The 21486-nt window shown below is 40.5% G+C and overlaps 3 long non-coding RNA genes across 4 annotated transcripts; 1 reads left to right on the top strand and 2 right to left on the bottom strand.

Annotated features, from left to right (window-relative positions):
- The first annotated feature begins 271 nt into the window (after positions 1-271).
- LOC118161429 lies at positions 272-8700 on the top strand. 2 transcript variants are annotated; one of them, XR_004748021.1, is made up of 4 exons: positions 272-282; positions 566-664; positions 3938-4063; positions 8182-8700. It is a non-coding gene; the product is annotated as an uncharacterized LOC118161429 (long non-coding RNA). The 2 variants fall into 2 exon arrangements; XR_004748020.1 differs by lacking the exon at positions 272-282 and having other exon boundaries at positions 398-664.
- On the bottom strand, positions 5838-8842 carry LOC118161430. Its single transcript, XR_004748022.1, has 3 exons — positions 8641-8842; positions 8208-8211; positions 5838-7962 (listed from the first exon to the last, which is right to left on the bottom strand). It is a non-coding gene; the product is annotated as an uncharacterized LOC118161430 (long non-coding RNA).
- Positions 8843-10472: 1630 nt separating this feature from the next.
- On the bottom strand, positions 10473-20521 carry LOC118161427. Its single transcript, XR_004748018.1, has 3 exons — positions 20171-20521; positions 14382-14569; positions 10473-11349 (listed from the first exon to the last, which is right to left on the bottom strand). It is a non-coding gene; the product is annotated as an uncharacterized LOC118161427 (long non-coding RNA).
- Positions 20522-21486: the final 965 nt, after the last annotated feature.

Below are 21486 nucleotides of genomic sequence, written 5' to 3'. Positions count from 1 at the left end.
TATGCATGCTTTTTATAATTGTAATTCTCAAGCCTCTCCTTGAATCTCAAAAAACATTTAAGCTTTACTATATCTTTGTGGAATAAATGTTGCAGGTTGTAACCTGAATTACAGACATGGAAACAAAGGCACAGAGGTTATAAAAGATTTGCTGGAGTCACGTCAGTGCATAAGAGACAAAATCAGCCCCAGAGCTTTCTGACTCTTACTGGTGTCCTACTCTTCGAGCAAATTTCATATTTAGTTCGATTTGGGAGCTTCTCCTGTCACAGTACCTCACAGGTAGCTTTTATTTCTTAATGACTTTTTTTTTTTTTCCACTTTCAGCTGCTAATGAAACATATCTTGAATTTTCTATGGTCCCCTTTGAAGGTTGTGATGGTGACTCTGAAGTATTTTGTGATCCGTACCTGCGTTTTCTTAGATGATGGTGGAAAACGTGGTGACCATCCTTTGCTTTCATTTTGTCATTTACAACCAAAGCAGATATCAGAATATTTGTTTGGACTGTTCTTAGACTCAAGCATTTAATTGGTGATCTGATCTTTAGTTTGCATTGTTTCAGGATAGAAGAAAAGTGTTGTGGTAGCATAAAAACATCAGTTGGTACAGAAGACTCTACATGCTCATTTACACCATGACAGCAAGGGGAGACACTAACAAGGTGAGTTCCTGTTGTAGGAAGTGCTGTTCCAAAAAACCCTGTAATCTTACCAGAATGCCTTTTAATCATTATTGGTACCTAAAAGTTGTGTGTCTATGTTTCCTTTAATACCAGTGGAGAACAACCCTCTTTAGAGCTCTGTTTATTCTACCTTTCTGAAATACTTATCCTGGAAAGTGAAGTCTTGCTCCAAGGAGATGTCTGTTTCATTGATTTGTTGTAAGGGGAGCCCAGATGAATAGCTGATGCTAAGCTTCTAAATTTTAGGTGGCTAAGTCTGTCCATCACGAATCATCTATAGTCTGTCCACCTGACTATAAGGCAAAACATAACGGTGGTAGAACGAATGGATGTGGAGTTGCAAATGGACAGAGGTGCCTTATGTTGTCATTACCCAAGTCTCAGAATTGTCTTATTGCGAGGTATGAAGAACTCAAAATGAATCCAGTCAAGGTAGCTGTCTGCAGACCTACACATTCCTCACCGACGCATCGCTGCTCTGAAATCTGCTAGCACCCTCTCATCTTTCTGTATTGAGCCGTTCTGCACCAAAACACAACTTTGTTCCGTTATCTTTTTTCCTCTCTGTGAAATGCTTTCAGGCTGTGGAGATGGAAGATTTTCATCAGGACAGCTCTCTGACTCTTACCCAGGTAGACTGGATAAACTGTTAGCATGCTTCCATATAGACAGGAGAGTGTTTTTAAAGGTTTCTTAGGACTTTGCTGTTGTATCATTCCCCAGCTGCAATAGGGCGATATATCAATTGGTAAGCTGACACCTGCAAACCTGACCTGTATGCATTAATTAGGGGCCCGAAGTGTTTGTTGGAGGTGTCCATGGAACCGTGCAGGAAGAACAAATGCTACAACAGAGCAGCCATCTCCTCCCTTGGAGAAATTCAGTCACAGAATGGCAGAGGTGGGAGGAAACCACAGGAAATCATCTAGTCCATCCTCCTGCTCAAAGCAGGCTTACCCAGAGCAGATTGCCCAGAACCTTGTCTAACCGTGTTCTGAGTTTTTCCAAGGATAGGGACTCTACAGCCTCTCTGGGTGACTTGTGCCACTGTCATCCTCAGAGTAAAAAAAAAAAAAAAGTTTTCTCTAACATTTAAATGGTGTTTCTCATGTTTCAGTTTGTGCCTGTTGCACTAGGAGACGAAGATGCAGCTCTAGGTGTGTTCCAGCAAAGCTAGGAGGAAGGAAGTAAAGTACAAGCTTGCAATAAAGCAGGGAATTCAGAAGCAAAAATGCTGAATTTCCATGGCACAGTACAAATCAGCAGATTCCACAGACTGGAACAGGGGAATCCTTTCAGCCCCAACTGAGATAAATGAGGTAGTTCACACCTTTCAGAACTGCAATTTAAGGCAGCCTGAAAAGCGATGGAGAGAGCTCCCTGTCAGCATATGCTCGGTGCATGCTCTCAATTTTATCTGTACGTGTGAGAGCAAGACAATTGCCTTACTTTTTTAGAGGCATGCTGGGTTTCTCCAGCACGATTCTGTGGCAGTGGGTGAATTCCACAGGAAAGCTTTACAGCCACAGAACATACAGAGTCTGGAACATGGATAAACTGGTTGGGATAAAATAGAAACCAGCAAAACCTCTGCCAAGATCTGAAGTGAAATGAATAGAGGTTCAAAAAGAGTTCATTCAGTACGCCTGGCTCCTTGTTTCCATCATTTAGGAATAATTATATTTTTGTCACTAACATTGTTTTTAAATGTCAATAGAAACCAGACAAGTAGATTTGTAAACCCTGCCCTGTCATATTGAATGTATTAGGTTTTCCAATAACAGTCCCTTTTAAGTAAGGGTGAGGAAGCATTAAAAGCTCACTAACTCTCAAGTGTGAGGAAGCTATTGAAACAGCTCGTTAGGCTTTATGACAAGTAAGCTGAAATATAATAGGCCTAGAGCTTTGTGAAGGAGCCGGCGAGCCGTGGTTGAAGAGAGGACAGTGCCCGAGTTTGAAGGCCAGATGATTTGTGCAAAGGGGATGTTGGAAGGCTCACAGCAAAATAAACAAATGGGCCTACCCACAGGCACAGTGTTCAGCTGAGACCAAAATGCTTCCTTTGCTTGGTTTCTAAACATAAGTTTAGAGTTCGTCTAACCAAAGAAGGCGTTTTCACTTAGCATTTCTTCCTTTCCATACTCGGGCCAAAGAGCCATTTTCTGTTACCTAATTCACCACATTTGTTCTGAACCCAACTTTCCTTAGCCTTGTAACTAGTGAGACTGTGGTCTTTCTGCTAATCCAGAACAGCATGTGATTCTTTTGTTGCTGTCCTAGATGTGATCTGTTAACTTTGTCCTACCCTACTGTTTCTGTTCTTACTCCTCTGCTTTGGTACTCTGCTTAAATATGCCTCCTTCTTGGTACTGGCCATTCCTTTAGTCAGAATTCAGAAGATTTGGGGCTCTGATGTCTTCTGCTAGACCAGATTTGGGTACCTAGGAAAAATGTAAGCTCGCTTCTGGCAACACAGATCTAACTAACAAACCAGGTATTTTTCATGTCCTTAGATAAACCACCATGGCTTTAGCAACAGGATAAATAAAAGGATAAAAGCTTGTTCCTAGCATTTATGGCTTTGAAGGCAGATTTGAGAATGTGAGTTGACTGTTAGTGGATGCAGTGGTACTTCTGTGGCTTTTGCACACCTCCTTGAACTGTAGCTCAGAGGTGTGTGACCAGTCTCGTTCACACTAGCTGAAGACGGAGAGCTCCCCAGGAATTTTCCTTAAAATGAAAAAAAAAATCCAACACTGTCTTCAATGGAGAGATGCACTGTAAGGAAAATGTAACTCTAAAGAGACAGCTTGGACTTGTATTAATCACTGCATTCAGTTACTGGGGTTTAACTGCATATAATTCATGGACCTGTCAAAATGCAACAGAGCTTAAGTTATCTACCACTTAAAACCTAAGTTCTAGAGGCCCTCAGCATAGGTATCATCATTAGCATATGTCAGCTCGAGAGAGTCCCTCAAAAAGTACATCAGGAAGCTGTTACAGCTAAGGAGTTGTTATAGCTGTTGACGGCTAGCTAGAGAATATTACATTACGCTAACTCAATTTTTCCCAAAGGACAGGAATATTCTACGCTTATTCCCTTTTTCACAGATATGACAGATCTGGGATATGTAAAACAGAAGAGAATAGGGAAGCAGAAACATTTTGATGATCAGTGTTTTGAAATCCTAGCTTTCTAATACCTTCTTAAATTATATATTTATTCTCTCTTTCTTTTACATAACATAGCTGGCTGCAAAGGAATCATCTTCCCTGCTAAGGTTATAGATTACCAGTGTTTGTTGCTGAACTTTCCAGATCATCCATATCAACATAAAATTACTGCAGCACCTGAAGTGCATTCACCAAAAAAAGGTTAGTCCTGACTCCCTGTGCAAGCACTATGTCTCTCAGTCCCTGCAGACATTCTTCACATAATCCCACAGTCCCCGAACAGTTCAGAATAGGCCGACTCATTCCAGTCCCACCAACATATTCCTAGCTGAGCCAGGGAGGACATAGAGCCTTTATGTAACCCTGCTAATGTGCAGAAATGTCACTGTCCATGAACAATACCAAATGACAGTCAACAGATCTTCATGTGAAAAGGCACAGTAAGGCAGGAAAGCAGTGTTGTCACCAGCCTTTATGGAACTAGTCTGATCTGCCTGCTTTGTTGCACCACATAAAGCTCAGTCTGAAGAATGAAAGGGATTCATGGAAGAAAAAAAAAAAACAAAAAGAACAAAATGAAAATGTAACAAGCTTTGTCCAGAATTCAAGCAACCTGAAAAATGCCTGTTAGTCAAACCTACGTTCCTCCAAAGCCACATACTGTGGAGCCTAAGGAACCATCCTAAGCAGCAACACATGGCTCCAGTACAGCACAGGGATAGCTTTCTATTTGTTCATATATGCCATACTACTTTGCATGTTTTTTTTTAACTGAGCACTTTAGCTAGAAAGTTGTTGTGCTGTTTCATTATGTGCTGATGGAACAGACAAGAGTCCCAACTTCAGAAACTGCATGTTGAACTTGCTAAGTATCGTATTCTCCCATCTTATGGCTCAGGAATTTGTATTCTGATACTGAGCCACTCAATGGCTTTTCTGTAATCACAGTTCTGCTACAGTAAGAAGTCTGTGAAAATCTCGAACTGTCTTTATATTTTCTTTTTCACATGACATATTTCCTGGGGCTTCTTTGAGAATTGTATTTGCAGATAGTGAAGCAGTCTCAGAATAGCATCTTACTTGCTGATTGCATTGTAATCATCATATGCCCATCACAAACTTTATAATCCTCGCTTTACTAATATTCTCTTAGAACAGAAGTTGGAATCAGGGAAAACTCCAGTGTAGCTAAACTTGGCAGTATCCAATGTGTCCAACAGATGCCAAGTGGAATGTTCTGTAATAAATCATCTCTAGCTACATCTTTTCTAATATAGCAAGTAAAATATATGAATATGTCATTATGTTAGCAAATGCATACTGTGCAAACCTAATTATGGTTTCTATCCTCTAAAAATGCAGGTGGTGTATGTTAGTGCTAAAGGGAATGATTTGAGGAAGAAAGAATTTAAAACTGAAAGTATTGTAAATTCAGGTTGCTTAGTGTAGATACTTGAAACTGCTGTTTGTGAGAATTTTCATGATTTTTTTTTTTTTAAATCCGTCTGCTGCAGACCTATTTCTTCCTGTTTTTACTGCTGCTCATCTGTGGGGAGAACGAGGTCTTGAAAAATCAGGAAAGCAACTTGTATTTCTGTAGAGCTTTGTCTAGCTCTCCTTGGGATATAATAAATACAGCCTTAAATACACACATAAAAAGAAAACTTTTTTCAGGAGGTAATGGGGCTTAGATTAATCAATGTTAACTGCACGTGTTCAAATCAATTACTCAAAGGAAATAAAAAAAAATATTTTTAACTCTTTAGAGTGCCCAAATATAGTGTAAATAAAGCACCGATCTTCAAAACTTGGAAAAGTATTCCTCTCAGCAGTATTAAATGAGTTCATTTGATTTTCTTTGAAGGGCACAAAACTAGCATTCTGGCCCTTTTCTAATCTTTTTCAGGGTATGATTTTCAAGATGAAATTTTTTCTTTATAAAAAGAAAAAAAATGAATGGACTCACAACTAAAGATTAAAGTAATTTTATTTATTTGATGTGCAATGATTTATTTATTTTTCACACAGATAAATTTTGAGGTAAAATGATACATCTGCTTCCAGTTTCTCTTTTTAGGGACATTCAACAGTAGAAAGTGGATCAGAAAGAACTTAAAGAAGGCTGGGGAGGATGGGAGGGAAAATGAAGTGAACTTTAAGGTCAGTGTTATAAAGATACCAATCTAACCTGATTATTGTCTGTCCTCTGGAGAGCGGAAAATCTTACAGAACTGCATTAAAGTTGAGAAAAATGAGAAGTTGAGAAGAAGAGGAAATTGTAGTACTCTCTGAGGTAGATTATGTTGTACAGTTAATAAATGATCACCACTTAAATTCCTTTAAAAAAAAAAAAAGCATGAGTTGTTGATGTCATGTAACTGAACAAGGAAAGGCAAATACAAAAAACTTGCATTGCATCCAAGAAAGTGAGGTGGATTATTACTTAATGTGGAACTGGTTTCTCTTTCATGGAGAACCAAACAAAGGTCCTATGCTAACAGGAATGCGTTCCTTACAAGTTTTGAATGGTCTGTTCCATATCCTAATGACTGCTCACTGATCTTTTTATGGTGATGGCATTGTAAAACCTTGATTGTGCCCCACCAGTCATCTTCAGTGACTCTAGAGCTTTGCCTCCCTGAGCACCCAAGGTTGTTTCTAGGCTCACATCCAGCTCAACAAAGAGAAAATCTTGGGGAACCGAAGAGTAGGTCTGTGTTTCTGTCATACTGTATATCTGGTATTTTTTGCGTCTGCACATTTTTAGTCTGGCTGGCTGGTTCGTGCCCTGGATGCTCAGTCTGTCTGTCCCTTGCTGTTGGGCAGTGCATGGGCATTTTCTTTTGGAGAATGGTTGTTAGCGGTGCTGAGACATGGAAGAGTCAAAGGAGGGCTCCTTCACCTGATCTCTGTCACAGAGGCCAGGTGCAAAAGGACCTTGAATTTTCTAGGGAAAGCAGGCTGACTTTTTTCCTGTAGTATGCTGGAAAAATTGTTACAAGTTGAAATACTCTTACCAACCCTGTTGAAACGTGCATATTAACAGCACTTAAATTCCTCATCTGTTGCAATTTAAAATAAATGCACCTAAATTACCAGTTGTTGGTGCACTAACTGCACTGTTTTGTCTTTCACCTGTACTTGGATATGAAATGCAAACCTGTAGATGACACTGCTAATTTTTCCTCCTTTATTTGTGAAGTAGCATGTGCATTTCTGGTATTTACCTTCAATGTTATGTATAATATTTAGGGCATCTGTTTGCCTTAATTGTTAGAATGTCAGTTAGAGAGATACTGGACTCAGTACCATGGTTGCCAACTGCCTTCATTGGGTGCATTAATGGGATAATAATACTTTTGGATTTCTTGAAAGTTTTTGGTGCAGGCTGCTTGAAAATGATTAAGTAGAAATGTTACTGTACAAGCCAATGCCATCTCTTAGCCAAGCCTGATGTGAAGAAAAATGACTTGCTGCTACGCTGCTTTGAAATGCGAGAACTTAAAATATAGGCATGAGTTTACTTTTCCTTTTGTTAGCCTGAGAGCTTTAGAAATGTGCAGAGCTGAGAACACAGACTTTTTTTCCCTGTAACAACTTAAGGTTTCGAGCTTCTGCCGACGCAGAAGGAAATACCATTAGGTAGATACAAGAAAAGCCAATATTCCACGTTATTCGTGCAGACAACTAACATTTGAAAGTTGCATGAACTGCTTCCACTTAAAAGCTGTCAGTCACATTGGTTATAAAAAGCCCAGAGCACTTAGGGGCTGTCAGTCATTTCTAGAAGAGAGAGCTGACATCTTAACATTTACTTTGCCAGTATTTACCAGATGCAGAAAACCAAAGGGTGAAAATGCAAATGAAAACACACATTCTCACTGATCGCATGATGCAAGGGAAACATTTGGATCAGTTGTTGTAGTTGCTCACCTAGGAGCCTCCAATCCTGAGAAGATTTTTCTCTTTTGCTCTGTGAATCGAACTGTTGCCGTCTGGCTCTGTGTTGTTTAAGGGAGAAAGGCTCTTGCAGGCAGTGGCTGTGGAGTCTGCAGTAGCATTATCGGGCAAGGAAATAGGTTGACTCTGGCCTGTTATGGCTAGGGGAGCAGCAAGAAACGTGCAGAAGACTTAACAAGGGCACCTTGAAGGGCATCCACTTTTTTTTTTTTTTTTTTTCTTCTTATGCTAATAAGGATGTGGGTGTTGTTGTGATTACCATAGACTGATGCTATTTTCTTTTGCAAGAAGGGTACTGGCAGGGAAGGGTATAGGTGGGACTAGTTAATTCAAATATATCTTCTACTCTTTACATGTAGGTTTCTAGATGTAGTTATCCCTGGACTGCTCTGAGAACTGGTCCTGGTGCTTTGGTGGGACTGCGGTTATTGAAGCACTGCTCAGCAGCAGGGACCTCCAGTCATGACCACTGCAGAAGATCTTGCTGCAATGGTAAGCAAGGTGCAGAGCTGCTGTGTACACTTATCACAGGCCCAAACACACTGTGCTGCTCAACTGCCAAGCCCTGTCTCATGTGATACCATTCTGAGGTGTACACATGAAGGTAAAAGCGATGTTGTCCTTGAGGCTGTGTCCAGAAATTCAGTGAGGTCTTTTACTGGACCTGAGCAGCAAGTGTCGTATTCCCAAAACGTGCACTTGAAGCAGTCCCTATGTCACTGGTAGCTGTTTTTCTGATCAGATTTTCAGTCTACTAGCTAGCTCAGCCAAACACAGCAACTAAGGAAATATCGAGGAACTCTGCTTTACTTACTCACATGGGTGCCTCTTAGAGTCTTCTGGAAGGTCCAGTCCAGCAGTGAGCAACTTTCACATTTACTCTTCTTGGACTGGTGCAGCCAACATCTGCAGCATGTCATTCACTGATGAGTCTGAGGTTTCGTTCCCTGTGCACATCCAAATGTTAATGGTCTTGTAATCCTGACACAGCCTCTGGTTCAGCAAGTCATCTTCCATGCAGGGTTCCTCATATATTACCATTTAGAATGGAATTGTGCCCCAGATTAAAACTCCTAAATGAGGTTTCTGGAGACAAGCATTAAGTGTAAATTCTTAGAAGCATGGAGTCATGTTCTCATTGAGATTCCCACTGTAGTCAATGAAAGTCCAATCCACACAGATGTTGGAACTAAGTACTTTAATTTACCTTGCGGTAGACATGTCTTAGACATCAGCCAAATAGTTCTATAAGCATCACCAACTATCTGGAGTGTGTTTCCCATGGCCATTATTCCTATAATTCCATTATAGGAATTCAGATAATTACTGCATATTAAGTTGCTTAATCTGCAACCAAATTCCACCCTGAGAGCCAGCTAGTGACTGATCTCTGGGGGATGTCTGCATTAGGTTTATAGCCTGGACTTGAAACTCATGTCCCCACATGTATGGAGCTACCATATTTTCTTCAGTAGGTGGGCTGTTTGATGTGGAATGTGCACGCTTTAACCTTCCAGCATCTTTAGCGTGGATAAAGGCAGTCCTACAGCTCTAGCATCCCGGAGTTCACTTTGGATAAGTAGACCAAGTATTTAGCAATTATTTTTTATCTCTGTGTGTGTGCGTATGTATGTATCAGATTTGTATATTAAGCAGTGGTATGGAAAATATCAATTTAGGTTATGGATATGGATAAACAACTTATGTGTCAGCTGGGAAGGTCTTGCTGCGGAGTGCACATAAGTGCCTACATGCACCTGTGCTTGTAGGAAGCTGTTACACATCACAAGCAGATTACAGTAGGGTTCAGGTAGTACAACAAGATCAAAGGATGGATACCAAGGAAAAAGCATTTTTCCACCGTTTCTAATATGCCATATCCATCTATCTCTTTATAAATGTGTCAGAACTGTCTTCTCCAGTACTTTATTTTCATATTAGGAATTTCTTTCTTCCCTTAGGGAGACTCTTTGTCTTCCTTTCAAGGGTAAATAAAGAATGCTCTTCACCATAATATATGTAAAAAAAGGAACAGAAAACAACATGTCCCTGTATACAGCTTCAATAGTTGATAGATGATTACATCAATTCTCTGCTTAGATCTTAGAGCGAAAAAGAAAAAAGAAAAGCCATGTTTAGCATGGATCAGAGGTTGAGGCTAAGGGAAAATTCAATAGTTTAATATAAAAACATTTAGAGTGAATGGAAATTGAGAATTTTCCTAATAGAGACATCTAATAGTATGGGTAATAGTCTCCTACAGTCCATATATATGTGAAGAACACAGGGCAAAAGAGAGCTGCTGTTCCAGCCTCTTCTTCTCTTCTTTGCACCCTGTGGTCCACATCTTGGGGCCCTTTGCTGTGCTACAGTTAGGGTGCATGGCTCACAGGGTCAGGAAAACAGGTCACGGCTGTATGCACTGATTATCCTTTTGTTCCCCTCTATTGGTACAAAAACCTAGAAAACTCTCAAAGTTGCAATTTGGAGCTCTACCAGACAAAGAGATGATTGCAGCTGACAGCATCTAGGACTTTTCTGGCTCCAGCCTGCTGTATAGGTGCGGTCACAATGTGTCATTCCCTGGAGGGCCAATTCCTTATCTGCAGATCCTGAGCTGGAGACCTATCTAGCTGCTGCACAAGTTACTGCTACTGGTTGAGTGCCAGTGTGTAGTATGGGGGATCTTGTGGAGTTTCTTCCATGAATTAAACACAAATTCCATTTGTTCCTTCTTATCAGAGAGTTTGATAACTTGTTATGTGCCTTAATTTGTAAATGTCCAGTCTTAGGCAGTTGAAGAGATCTAACAAACTCAAGTCCCATCACCTCAAATTTGGGCTGTTTAAGGTAAATTTCAGATTGTGTCATCAGTTCCTTTGGAAAAGTGGATTATTCTAACCTGATGGAACAGCTTCCCTACTTTTATCTTACGATCATAACTAAAATAGAAGAGGAACCCCACCAAAATTATCCAGGTGAAGGAGAAAAGTAACTGACCTAAAATATTGACTTCATTGTGGGAAAATCATCAGCTAACAATGGCAGTGTGTACTTAAGACAGCTGCTATCTCTGAACAACATCCAAGCATTTAGATATGATCTTAAAAAAGATATTGAAATGACTTCTGAAATTGTCATTGTGATTTGATATTTTTTGAGGCTTAACAGATTTTTATAACATACCTTTTGGAAGGCCTTTTTCCTTAGAGCTCTGGATGTTATTGGAAAATTTACTACAATTCTTGTGTGCCAATAGTAAAAAGGGTTAAACTGTGAAAACAAAATCTACTGTAAAAAGCTGATTTTGTCTTAAAATGACTAATGGTATGGAATTCTAATATGCATGGGAATTTGAGAAAACCAAGCACTGAACACATTATCAAGTATCCTTGGAGCAGTACACAAGGCAAATGCAGGTATTCCTTTTGCAAATTTCAGGCAACTTCCTAGACTGCTGCAATAAGGCAGAGCTGAGTACTGCTAGTGTCAAGCATTTGTGAGTCAGGTCCTGAAATGTCATGAGTCTGGTTTGGAGAAAAAAAAATACAGTAATTTCTGGCTTAATTTTATTTGTCTTTTGATGTATTTGTGCCCTCCTCACCTTACCTTTTTTTTTTTTTTTTTTTTTTTTTTTTTTAATCCTTAGGCTTTTCACTTTCTAATTTTCTCTACCACAGCAAAGCTCTAATGCATGTTTTCTTCAGTAAAAGCTTAGATTACTATAGAACTAAATGACTTGAGAAAAAGGGTCTTCAAGACAAACACTGAATACTATGAGACTCATCATGAAGCTTTAGGTGTTGGCAGCATAAAAGGAGGGAGTATTTGCAAAGGCTCCCCAGAGAGCAGTGGACAAAGGGAGAGGGAGCTCCGGAGGCCCACCCGAAGAGTTCAACCAGGCTTCTCCTCTGGATCACCTTGTTCTCCACCGGAGCTGCTTCTCCGCTGACTGTAGAAAAAGCTGCGTTCTCACTAGGCTGAAGGTAGCTTTTCTGAATAGCTCTTCAAGTGCCACACGAAGAGAGGCTTTCAATGTAAGGAGCTGCACTTCTAATCCCACATGACCGTGCTGATTTCCGAAGACACGGGGGCTGTAATTCTGCCCTGAACGACATGCAGCGGTCCAGCCTACCAGAGAGGTAGCATTTGCGTGTGCATGTATCCGTGCTGAGCAGCTGCTGCTGGATACCTGCCTGAGTTTGGGAAAGGAGTGATAAACAGGTTTGTGACAGACCATTTGATATGCTGTGACGCTAATAGCTTGAAAGAGCACTCGGTAGGTAGAGAACCGCTGTGCGGGATTAGTCAGTCACCAATATGCTCACAGCGCCGCGCTAGTAGTGGGCTGTGAATTTGAGCCAGACAGTTGGTGCGCTCTCCTGTAGGCATCCAGACAAGCCTGCTCGGAGATGACATTTGCTTCTCTACAGATATGTCACGGATCATTTTTCACAGCCCTGTTGAAGTGGCTTATTTATTATCATCTGTTCTGGTGTTATATCCTGGACATGGGAGAACTGTTTACTGTGCCGCGGTGCCAGGAATTCCTCGTTACTGTGCAATCCGACTCCGGGAGAGCGCCCAGGGCAAGGCTGGACGCTTTCCTCAAGGCTGATACTGCTAAGGCTGGGCACTCCAGTTTGAGCTGACGAGGCAGATCTGAGGCATTACAGCAGAAGTTAGTGGTTTGGTATGTAAGTGACCTCTAAGTGAGGAGGTACCAGATTTGTCACACTTCCACAAGCCCCGGCTGTAGAAATCAAATCCAAAATTGTAGTCAGCAGAACAACTTGACCTTGGATTTAGGCAGCCCTGTCATTAGCCCATGTGGGATCTGTTGAAGTCGCATTATCAAGAGCACTGGTTCTCAGCTGTGCTCCCCAGGTCCTGCAAAGCCATGCTGCCTTAAAAGGTTAATGTTTTAAGGCATTGGGATAGCCCGCAGTGCGTTCAAAAAGCTGACAGTGATCCATGAACAGAGTGCTGGGGAATTACTGCCATTGCTGCCCTAGGGCAAGAAGTTTTCAGTGCTACCGTTAACAGGAAAATGAGCTAATCTGTTTCAGGAATGGCAGCAGAACCTGGCTGCTGCGTTTTCCAGGCTTACTGAATCATTCTTACGATTTTCTTTCCTTGCTCTGTATCAAAATAACTTTCACAGTGCTTGAATGTTTTAAAACCACGTTTTTAGGAGAGCTGCTCACCTTTCTCTGGGTCAGCTCTTCTGATTGGATTTGTGTTGCTATGCTAGAATAATATTTCCCCAAATCTGTATCAGCATGATCAATTAAATTAGTGGCTAAAATCTGTCATCCAAGATGACTCTCTGTTGTTATTAGGAAGGAATCAGATTGATTTTCATTGGAACCAGGCTAGTGCAAAATGTCAATTACCATGGGAAAAAGTATCCTGCTGTACGTGCTGCAGAAAATGAAGCTGAGTCCATGGGGGAACACTTATGATCCGTGTATATAGGTTTTGAAGTGATCCTGCATAAGAATACATTTGTTTCTAATTGTGTTTGTTGTTTTTATCAGAGTAGAACGAGGCAGTGGCATGGCCCTGTTGTGTCTTGCACAACCACATGCTTGCAATTGGAAGAATTTGAATGAAACAGCAGATAAAAGCTGTCCTTTCTCTAGCCTGCAGCTAGGAGGTAGGACTGGTGGATTGCATGATTTTACATGGAGGGGACCCGATGCCTGTTCTCCTTGGGCCAACAATTACAGCCATTTCACTCTACTGCTTCCCCCACTGGGCCCAGTAGAGCCTAGTCTAGCAACTGGGACAACACGGTGGGACCTTTCAGGGAGGAGGGCTTCACTGCCAGCTTCCAGCTGGTGACACAAAAGCCCATCACTCCACCTAATGAAGGACAGATGGACAGAAGGAGTTCAACTAGTTAGCTAGATTAAATGAGATGGGGCTTGAAGCAATGAAGGGGTATAAAGTGTTAAAAAAAAAAAAAAAAAAAGGTGAAGACTATCTAAAAAAGTGTTGTCACTTGCTGAGAAGGTTGCTTTGCCAGCTAGTCGAAGTCCAAATATTAATCTTGTTAGGATTTTTTTTTAAGAAACTGTAGCATGAATGGAAAATTTATGGAAGATTTGAGGCTTCTCTATTTTTAAATAAAATGGAGCCTTGTTACTTCATCAGGGCATGCAAAGTGGCTAGAAAGAAAACTAAAATTAATCTGTTATAATGCAATAGAATACAGAAGTGAGCATAAAACAATGATAGAAAAAGTGAACCCAGATTTGCTGCTAAATTATAATAAAAGAAATGTAACAAGTAACAAAGGAAGCTCATTTTACTTGTTTTTGTGAAGTTTGTTGGATTAGCAATGTTCTGTGAAAATACTGTACCTCAGGCAACGGAGTGCAGGTTTTTCCAGAACGTGTTTAAATGTTCTTATTTCTCGTGTGCTACTAAAAAGGGAAAATTATAACACACAGTTCTCTGAATTCTAACCTGATGTTTTAATTTGCCAAACACAAGCATGGAGTTGTTCAAAGATCTCTGCTGTCCCCGTCATTCCACAGAAACGTGCAGTTACCTGACAGAACCGCAGGAGTCAGGCGACGTTTGTGCCAGCCTGGTTGGACACTGCATTATCCTCCATCGCCACCAAAGCTAGCTGATGAATCAGAGCAATTCTGGGTTTACAGCTGTATAACCAGGAGCAAAAGTTGGGCTGTTGGTTCTTAACAGAGCTGAAGTGTGTTTATCTGTTAGGCAGGCTTCCTAATGAAAGAAAGGAGTCATTATGCATTAGAACAGACTGTATTAATTATTAATCTCTCCTCCCACATGATGCAACCAGTCTTTTATGAACGCGTGGTCTGTTTCAACCAAATTTGACACTGGCCTGGGTTGTATTAGGTGTCTGTGAAGTTCTCAGAAGGAGGTGGCTGGGAAGGAGTGAGGAACTGCTTAGGTTTGCAGGCTGCAGGACCCAGAACTTGGTGCTTATTACACATCAGAGCATCTATGCCAGAACAAAACCCCAAGACAGGTGCTCATGGGATCTGCTGCTTGTGGAGCTATTTCTCTGCAAGGAAGAGAAAAAACACTTATTGGTCCAGACAGATTCTGCTTCTGCTCAGGGTTCTAAATAATTTTGTGTTTTTAAAATAGGTACTGAGAGACAGAAAGCCTAGGATTTTGCATACTCCAGCAGTACGGTTCTTGAAGCATCGGAGTAAGTTTAACAGTGTGCTGTCTGCACCAGGGGATGTCCCTCTCATTCCCTGCCTTCCGTCTGTTACTTTCCATCACCCCTGCCCCAGCTGCACTCCTTTTCTGTGAGCTCCAATCCCCATCATCCCCAACCTCTTCCATTTAGCTGGGCTTGTTTTCTGCCAGGTTACTGAGTTGAATCAGCACAGAGAGATGGAAGGAGACAGCTCATACTTGTCCGATTTTATGGAGGCAGACCCCAGTCCAGTTTGGTAAAAAACCTGGATGCACACCCAGGTCACTCCACTGGCTTGGAGCCACCTTCTGGAAACGGGAAGCAGAAACAGAGCTGGGCATGTAGTGGGGCCTGACAGCAGCCATGTCTCATGGTTAGTATGGCGAGCATTTGACTGAAGAAAGCAATGGGAGTATTTTCTTCTCTACCTGCTTTTCCTCTTACAACATTTGCTAGAGTCTGCCACACTGTAGGAAAAGAGCTAAAACCTGAGTTGGTGGAAAATCCTCAGCTCCTCCCATGACCTCTGAAATGTTACAGGTACTAACTGGTGCTGACAGCCGAAGTGGTTACGCTACCATCAGAAACAGAAGCAATAAAAGACAGCAAAAGTGCTCTGCGTTGCCACGTGCTCTGTGGTCCATGGCCAGATAAGCATCTCAACACGGTTATAAGATGCTGAATTTAGTAAAAGTGCTATCTGCTGTGACCCTGCAGTGATTCTTATTTCATCAAGCAAAACCCAAATGTACGCATTTCATTGTTTGTGTGGCATTTGTGTGCATGGCGGTATCTCTGCAAGCCAAAAACCACTCTGATTAAACCTGTTGCTTGCAGATTCAATGGTTTTAACTAATTTCCTTTGTCCATTTAATTGCAATACCTTTCCCTTGTATTCAGGGAGCAATATACTTCTTGTGGCTAATTTTAACTTCTCTGTGTTCCTGTGCACGGGAAGCTGAAAGATTCTGCTTCCTTGGCAGAAAACAGTGGTGAGTTCAGATCCTAGTAAATTTGAGTCAGTATGAAGATTTCTTTTGAAAGGGGAGAAACATTGAGAGGAAATAATCGTACAAAGTCCCCATGTAAGACCAAGAAAAAGATTATCTGTTAAAAAAATCCTGGCTAGCTGATGTACTGTGGTCTCATTTTCAAAAGCTACTTAACCTCCTGGGTGTCCAGCAAACCTCGGACACCAAGTGAGGTCTTGTGGTGTGGAGCTCCCAGTAGCTTTGGGATGAGTCTAGAGCTGCCATTCAGCCCTTCAGCTCCCTACATAGGGATACCAGAGACATGGTCCTTGGGCCAGATCTGCAGTCTGTAAGCTCCTGCTGTCTTTCTCAAGGGTCCCACAGGTCTGTCAGGGTCTGATGGGGATCCGTGTTGGTCCTGGCGACCCAGCTACAGCAGGTGGCCTGTTCTGTGGCACCTGCCTTTCTGCCCACTTTGCCACCCATCCTGCCATCTTCCTAAGAGGCTGCCCACCACGTAGCTCACTGACAAAAACAAACAACAACAACAACAACAAAAGCTGCAAGCACGTGCTAAGTGAGCACCTGGATTCTCTAAGGCAGGTTCTTGGATGAGGTACACTGACAGCCCCAAGGCCAGCCACCACAGCTGAAGCTCGTGCACTTTGATTTTTCTTCTTTTTCTGACACTAGTTTTACGCAAGGTTGTTCTCATAGCTCTGCTTCAAAATTTGTGTTTACTTCACAGGGCAGGGAAGCATGCCACAAGCTCATATTGATGAAAATGGGGACGGCGTGTGTGTGTGTACAAATTCTCATGTCATTTCTGCTTGCTCTGCTGCTATTTTATTTTATTTATTTTTCCCTGTTTCTGTTTTCATCGTATTCCCTGTCTTCTTACTCTCTGCTTTTCTACTTGGTCCACCTTTCCTAAATATCCCTATTAATTCAATCAACAAGTAAACCATTAAACGAGGAATCCTGCAGTTTGAATACAAAACTCTGATTCATACAGGAAGTGGTTTTTTCTTTGTTTTAATGAAAACAGGCTCAGCAGCTCACAGACACACACAAAAAAATGCACATGGAAAATGTGTGTAATCTATTTGTGCTTCAGCTTTGAGGAAAATGTTTATGTTGTGCCATGGTTAATACAAATTAAATTATTGTTAAATTCCCAAATGATTTTCTTGTTGTTTGACAGTGGGATAGGCCCATGCCTTTTTTTATTTGTAGGAACAAGCAGAAAACAGAAAATGGTCTTACTGAAATGATTTGTTGTTTTGGTTTACAACCATGAAAGGGAATGGCATTTGCTGGGCTGTATGTGTCCCCGGCTGTGGGCAGCACACATTTCTATGGTTAGGATGTAAGATTATTCCTAGAAAAAAATACCGAGTTGTCTTCCAGCACTGAAGTCAGGCTTCTATGTCATACATGTATGAAAGTGGTTAATGTGTGCCTACAATAAGCTTCACTCTTCCAAAAACTGATAATCATAAGCATACTTCGTTACATTTCCACAGAACCTCCAGCTCTCTTTTCCTTAAAGCTTCTGAAATTTGCATCAAATTTATGAATGAACCGAATACAAAGGATACACAACTTAAAGGACAGTCTACCTATGCTACTTCCAAAGCTATTAGTCTGGCTTAAAAGAGTAGCAGTTTTCAGATGTAAAATATTTACAGGGGTTAGAATACAAATGCACTGTTTTTTCCCCTCTTTGCTCTGTGGATCTTGGATTCAATTATGCTTTCTGTGAGGCTGTGTAAAGTTGCATTTAAAATTCTAAAGTTCAAGTACAATTTATTAGGGCTGATTAGTTTCTGTTCAGGAAACATGGATACCTTTTCAAAGTGCTATTTTTATCTTCTTTGTAACTGCTAGATTCACCTGTGGCTTTGGAAATAAAAATGTTAAGAGCAGTTTCTATATAAAAAATGGAGGAAATGCCATTTTCAAGAAGAGAATAATCTAGACTTCTTGCTTTTTCCTACCTCTGCCATCCATCCGCAATGGACTAAAAGGAATTATTGGTGATACAGAGAATTGAAATGCCTTTTTCATTTACAGGGCATATAGAGACCAAGCTGAGGATCGAGGTGTCTTTTAGATAAACGAAGCAGTGAAGAAAACAAAGAACTACTGCTCTGTATAAAATCATAAGTACTTAACCAAAGGTGAAAGCAAGCCATTCCACGATCCTTATTTCTTGCCAGAGATCCTTCCACACCTGCAAGTCTTACAGGGTAAATAGGGAGGCTTTGTAGCATGACCCACAGGGTCTTTGGGACCAGTGTAGAATATTAGTTCCAACGTCATGAAAGGATATTTCTCTCTAGAGCAATTTCTAGGACTTCTCTGTCCTTCTTTTTGTAGCAAAGTTTGCCAATCAAAAGCTCAAAAATCACAAGTCTCTTTTCCTCTGCTAAAATTCTGAGATTTTTTGCCTGCTATAAACTTTACTTTTTTGTTTTCCCTCATTACGTCTGGCTTTCCCTCTTTCTCTGCAGTCGCACAACTAATCAAAATTTCCTTTTCAGTAAGGTCACTAAAATTTTCCAGTTAACGTGGTAACTTATGATCTTAAGAAAAATTAGTTATGCACAAATTGGTTTCACAGGAAAACAGCTCCTTAAACTTTGGGGTTTATTGTCATCAGAAAAATATCTAAAATTCAATTAGTGTTCAGGAAATATATCCTATAGTAATAGGGATTTTTTTTTAATTTGTTATAAAAAAGATAGTTCTGAGCACGCAGGATTTTATGGGGTAATAACTTGAGAAATTAACTTAATCTTCATTGCAATGAGAAGTTTAAAATCAGCAAGTACAGGATGAGCATACAGATTAAGCAACACCAGGGAAAATATGAAAGGCTTACAGTTTTAGCTCTATATTTGCTACTGTACATATGGAACTAAGAGACTGCAAATCACATGGGTTAATGAATCCAGTCCTTGCTTCTGACCTGCAGTTCTCAAAAAAAATGTGCTTTTGTCTTAGAGAAGCCTCTGTGGGATGTACTAGAATATATTACTTTGCTTGTAAAGTTGGAACCATGTGTTATATTCAGGATTTTCTTTCAAATTTGTTTTCTACTCTAGTTTTCTGGAAATTTCAAATTTGCCTTTACATGTTTATTTAAAATATATATTGAAAATAGCCTTTTACCAAAATGTAAATGCTAGCATTTAAAAAAAACTTCAATGTTCTTGTTGGGTGTTATTATTTTTCTTCTTTTTCTGAACTCAGGTAGTGTTTTATAAAATGAGAGCGAGGTTGTTTTCATTTCTTTTGTTTTTCTCTCTCTCTTCCCTCTGTCTATACCCTCCCTTGAAATACAGCTAGCAGAACCAAGATTTTTGTCTCTATAATCATACATTGTCAACAATGACAAGAGGTGTAATTACCTTCATAATCAGATTATATCATGAATCACAATCTCTCAAATGTTTAATTTCATTGGCTGTGAGTCCAGACAGCTACCCACAACTGCCAAGTACATAAATGTTTGCTGGTCTGTTATTTGTTTCCATAAACTCAAGTACAACTAACCTGTAAAAAGTATTAGTCTCCTGTTCAGGAGTTTTAAATAACCATTTTTCTATAGCAAAGATTCAGTCGCTCTGAAGTCATCGCGTGTGCACATATCAGCCTTGGATTTCAACAGGGAAGGGTTTTTATTTTTTAAACTTGGTTTGGGTTAAATTCTTGCTATAAGCAAAGTTAGAAGTACTGCCACTTAGAGGACAAGGGAGCATGAGAGAACGCAGCTTGCTGGATTCGTCTGGACCAGACTGAGAGGATTGGATAAAGCCTAATGAATTAAACAGGCTTTTGAAAAATCACTGGTATTTTAAATAGCAACTTTGGACTTGTTCAATTGCTCCAGAGACTGAAAATGGTGTGGTAGGTCACTGTCAGAGACTTCAGCTTAAGAATAAGGGTCAAATCTTGGTGCTGTGGAAATGAACAACAAAAGTCCCTTAGATCCCAGAAAGGGGTCGTGATTTAACCCAGAGTCCAGCTTTTTCCCCTTGCCAAAGCAGACGCTGAAACACAAAACAATTGCCGGAGAGAGCAAAGGAGAAGAGAGAATTTTCCATTCTCAAACAGGCATTAATCAAACAAGCCATTTTGCAAAGGAAGACATAATAAAGAAGGCTTACTCACAGTTAAGGGAATTTTTATGTCCCGGAGTTTGTCCAGCTTTGCCAAGCTAAGTCGAAAACAAGGCGGGAGGAGGAAGAAGGCCATAGAAAGAAGTATCTTGGCTACTCTGAGGCTGTGCAGAGAGTGAAGCACCTCAAGTTCTTGAGCTATTTTTAAAACATATATCCAAAGAAGAACATCAGAAAAAAGCCCAGAACCGTAGTGAAAGTATAAGTGGACCTGGATCAACGGGAAGTTTGCTGTGATTCTGACAAGCTTTAATTTGCCAAAACTCTGCTTGTACTGCAGTAGTTTCCCTATATCCCCACAGTGCAGATGTCTTCAGGGTTGCTCCTCCCATTCCAGTTTCCTAGAAATGGATGAAAGCTTAAAGATTTCTACATGCAGCATTATTTTTTTTTTTTCCCACCAGCAGACCTATTTCTCAATTGGAATTTTTCATTTCCCTCTCTATGCAAAATTCTTTTACAGTTCCTTGCCGCTGGGGGCAATCTAATACAGATATTGACTTGGCCAGCACTGCTGGTTCTTTCCAACCACAGTCCTGTTCAACCTTCTAGCTTAAAATAAAGGAATGGTACAGTAAGGCCAGATTAAAAAAAAAATAAAATGCATCTACTCTGTTTCACTAGAAAATGAGGAGATGTTTATCTCTGAGTAAGAAGGAAAGATGATAGCAACTTTAAGATTTAAATTGATCCAAGTATATGATGCTAAAGATCCTAAATGGTTTCAAATTGCGGAAGATTATCTTGTAATTTGTATATATTGCTTCTGTAGGCTGCTGAGGAAGCTAATTGCGATACATCCTGTGGTTAAGTTATCATCTTTCTCAATGACTGAAGATCATAATTTTATCTTTAGGTGAGTTTAATGCTCTCCGTCTGTTACATTCATTTGTATGCTGGAGCAGTGCTGCCAAGCCTCCTGTTGTTCCATGTAACAATTTGTGTCAGCCAACCAGGTTAGTGGAAGATTCACCTCTATGAAATTACAATGTTGGAAATGAGCTCAGCCTCCAGAAAACATCTTTTTTTTTTTTTTTTTTTTTTTTTTTTAAGTGTGGCCAGTGAATAGCACTTTGTGTTCACGTAGATCCTGACTGACCTGACTGCTCATCTGCAAATAACAAAGTATGTGATATCAAAGCAGGTAGAGATGAGAGATACCAGCGGTGGGGAAAGCTGGTTGTTGTGATGAACAGCATTCCCCTTGCTGCATGATGACTATGATAAGAGCAGCCTACGCAGGGCAACTGCCATGAAAACGGGAGATCTGATCGCCTCCATTTGTTCTCACCTCAGCAGCAGGAGCAC

Source organism: Oxyura jamaicensis, chromosome 2, assembly GCF_011077185.1.
Source record: "Oxyura jamaicensis isolate SHBP4307 breed ruddy duck chromosome 2, BPBGC_Ojam_1.0, whole genome shotgun sequence".
NCBI classification, from domain to species: Eukaryota; Metazoa; Chordata; class Aves; order Anseriformes; family Anatidae; genus Oxyura; species Oxyura jamaicensis.
The sequence above is the reverse complement of the archived record's forward strand: the minus strand, read 5'-3'. Positions and strand labels throughout refer to the sequence as shown.